This window comes from Triticum aestivum, chromosome 5B (assembly GCF_018294505.1).
Source record: "Triticum aestivum cultivar Chinese Spring chromosome 5B, IWGSC CS RefSeq v2.1, whole genome shotgun sequence".
NCBI classification, from domain to species: Eukaryota; Viridiplantae; Streptophyta; class Magnoliopsida; order Poales; family Poaceae; genus Triticum; species Triticum aestivum.
In genome coordinates this window covers 257,272,631-257,276,360 of record NC_057807.1, presented here as the reverse complement: position 1 = coordinate 257,276,360, position 3,730 = coordinate 257,272,631, and the positions used below count along the sequence as shown (strand labels likewise).

Below are 3,730 nucleotides of genomic sequence, written 5' to 3'. Positions count from 1 at the left end.
GCATACGCACGACGTACAAGACCAGCGAGCTCGCAACCCCGTCGCCGCTCTGGTCATCTACAATTGATTTGTCCACCGCGGCGGAGTGTTGTTTGATTTGTCGGCTCCATTGTGTATTTGTATGACTGGATCATGATTTTTTCCACTTTTGTACTGTATGAATGAATCAAGTAATATATCTGAATTTGGTATGTACATGGCGCACATGTGCTTCGAAATTTGGCAGCAATATCTGTGGGAGGATTTCCATCGGCCTTTTCACAGCTAGGCTTTTATGTTCGGAGATGAAGGGAGCACACATGGCCGTTGCATGAATCGACCTCCATACCGTCCTCATCCAACCTTGGTCCTGACTATCCTCATTTGATATATAAAGTATGTTGAGGTTGCATCCATACCATGCTTCCAGCTTTCTATGCTTCATACATATAGTGCTACATTGTCGGTCCTTACTGTTTTGCTTCATACTTACCACATCCTTTAACCTGGCCCAGTTTACTTCATACATATCAAACTCCGCTTCTACATTGTGTTTAGTTTTGCCTCAGCTCTACGTCTCCTATGTGCTTGTAGGTCTCATGTTTCTACTTAATCGACAACTAAATCATGGTTCCTAAATTTCACATATATTATGGACAAGATGCATGTCACCCCCTTCTTTGTCTTAATTTGAATGACTATGCATAAACCTTTTGTATCCCCATTATAAGCTGTGCTTCTATGTACAAGTTTTGTTGAGATTGCATGAATATGATGCATCCAATTTTTATGATTCATTTGTATCTTCATAATGCACAATAAACTTCATACACACGATAGTTATGCTTCTTCACTATGTACTGTTTGCTTCATGTACTTCACACTATTGCTTCCAAATTAATTATGTTCAGTTGGCTTCATTTCCATGCTTCATATTATTTCATAGGTGTCATATTTGTATTTTCAAATCAAACTACTCATGATTTCTAAATTTTTGCAGGGCTAACTTGAGACGAAGATCATGCTTTTCATGTACTTCACACTATTGGTTCCAAATTAATTATGTTCACTTGGCTTCATTTCCATGCTTCGTATTATTTCATAGGTGTCATATTTGTATTTTCAAATCAAACTACTCATGATTTATAAATTTTTGCAGGGCTAACTTGAGAGGAAGATCATGCTTTTCATGTACTTCACACCATTGCTTCCAAGTTAATTATGTTCAGTTGGCTTCATTTCCATGCTTTGTATTATTTCATAGGTGTCATATTTGTATTTTCAAATCAAACTACTCATGATTTCTAAATTTTTGCAGGGCTAATTTGAGAGGAAGATCATGCTTTACCAACTGTGATCGATGGTGTCGGCCTCACTGCTCTCGCCAGACTCTTGTGGCTCGCGATATTGATACCTGCAGATTTGTGAGACAAAAGAAAGCTATCGAGGGAGATCCAAATCGTTTTTCTAGGGTTCGAGTAGCACGGCGGCGTGTGGCGATTTTGCGATCTCCACGGTGCCAACCTAGGGTTCTGCCCGTCGATTGCTAATCCTCGCCGGCTCCCTGGCCTGTGCGCTCGGGGTGATCAAGGGGGGGGGGGATCCTTGCATCCCTACCCATGCTTGGTGCACGCTTGTGGGCGGGAGGAAGGAGGCGCTGCAGCTCGGGCGGTTATGGCTAGTTCGAGCAACAACAATCCAGATGGGAACCGTCATGAAGAGGGAGTAGAGCAGATGTTCAAGTAGATGGGATTTGAGATGGGCGCTCATTGGAAAGGTATTATACCGCAGGGTGTTACATATTAGTACGATCTCGGATGCACTCCGGCTGGCATGGGGTAACCCGGGCTTTGCAATTCCGATCCAGAGGGGAAAACGTTTCTGTGGCAAGCTTTGAAGGAAGGAGAGATCGTGATCGGGTCTTGGAAGGAGGCCTGTGGACTGTGGGGAAGCACTGTGTGGTGCTAGAGATCTTCAATATCAAATCGCGCCTTTTGGAACTAAGCTTTGATAGAATCAGGATCTGGGCAAGGGTGGTGAAAACCTGCCTTTCAACCTGTTGTGCCCTCCATGGCCAGCAAGGATAGCGGCGATGATGGGAGATGTTATCCAGCTTGATGCGGATGCGAAAGGCTATGTGGCTGGTGACTGTGTTAGGGCCAGGATTTGGCTCAATGTGCATGAACCTGTGATGAGGTGGGTACAACTTGAGTCAGCAAAAAAAGGGACTATAGAATTTTTTGACATTCAGTATGAAAACTTGCCGCACTTATGCTTCTCTTGTGGGCTTTTAGGCCATGCGAAAGCTCTGTGTTTAACACCAGCGGGGAGAGATGAGTTCGTTAGACCACCGTAATGTGAATCCGGTATATGCCATACCGGTGCACTCATGTTGCTGGACCAAGAAACTCTGAGTAATAAGAGGGCTAGCGAAGAAAAGGAGGCCGAGTCTGAGAAAGACAGTAGGGACTCAAAGAAGAAGAAGGTTGCACTTGACACGGCAAATACAGATGCGGAGGTTGTGAGTTAGCCCCGCACGCACAATGAATACTATATCTTGGAACTGTCGCGGGCTTGGGAACCCGGAGACAGTTCGTGAGCTTCACAACCTAGTGAGGCTAGAAGCGGCCGCCCTTGTGTTTTTGTGCGAGACAAATATCAAGGGTAATCGCGCGACTGATCTAACGAAGAGAGGTGACCCTGCTCGCAGACCACATCACCCATAAGAATCAGTCGGCCTTCATCCAGAGCCAATACATCCTGGATGGGGTGCTGGTGTTCCATGAAGTCCTTCATGAGGTCCGAGCGTCAGCAGGCGGTCTTCCTGAAGATTGACTTTCATAAGGTCTACTACACCGTGCACTGGTCCTTCCTTTAGAAGTCCTCCTCCATAAAGGGTTCGATGATAGATGGGTCACCCATGTGATGCAGATGGTGTCCTACGCCGCACCGCGGTTAACATTAATGGGGAGATTGGCCACTTCTTCCCCACCCTATGTGGGGTGAGACAGGGCGACCCCTTTTCCCCGTTTCTATTCAACATGGTGGTCGACGCACTTGCTGCCATCCTCGACAAGGTTAAGGCCGCGGGACACATCCATGTCATAGTTCCCCATCTCGTTGGCTTAGGTGGAGTATCAACATTGCAGTACGCCAATGACACCATTATCATGGTGTTCGGCGGCTCGGAGGACATCACGAACCTAAAGTTCCTCCTGCTATGTTTCCAACAGATGTCGAGCCTCATGATCAACTTTGACAAGAGCACAGTGATGGTGATGAGATACTCGCCTACCGATTCTTAGGACATTGCCAATCGTCTTAAACTGCCAACTGGGATCCTTCCCCACTACTTATCTGGGGATTCCCATTAGTGACTCGCACCTCTCCGTCGCGGACCTTCGGCCCACGGTGTCCAAACTCCAACGGCGCATTGTGCCCTGGCAGGGCAGATGGTTTAAGGCACATGGACGCTGCTCATCAACTCCTCCCTCTCCAGCATGCTCATGTTCATCATGAGCTTCTACAGCCTCCATGAGACCCTTCATCACGAGATCGCCAGGTACCAGGCCATATTCTACTGGGTCGGGGAGGGCGATAAGCAGAAGTATCATATGGCGAGCTGGCCCGACATTTGCAGACCCCGCTATCGGGGCGGACTTGGGATCATGTCGTCTAAACGCATGAACATCGCCCTCCTGACCCGATGGTTGTAGTGAATTGCGAAAGGGGAGGGTGGCTCTGGCTTGAC

At 47.1% G+C, this 3,730-nt stretch overlaps 1 long non-coding RNA gene across 1 annotated transcript; it reads left to right on the top strand.

Moving 5' to 3' along the window:
* On the top strand, positions 1-3,463 carry LOC123111247 (uncharacterized). Its single transcript, XR_006454320.1, has 2 exons — positions 1-119; positions 227-3,463. It is a non-coding gene; the product is annotated as an uncharacterized lncRNA (long non-coding RNA).
* The last annotated feature ends 267 nt before the right edge of the window (positions 3,464-3,730 follow it).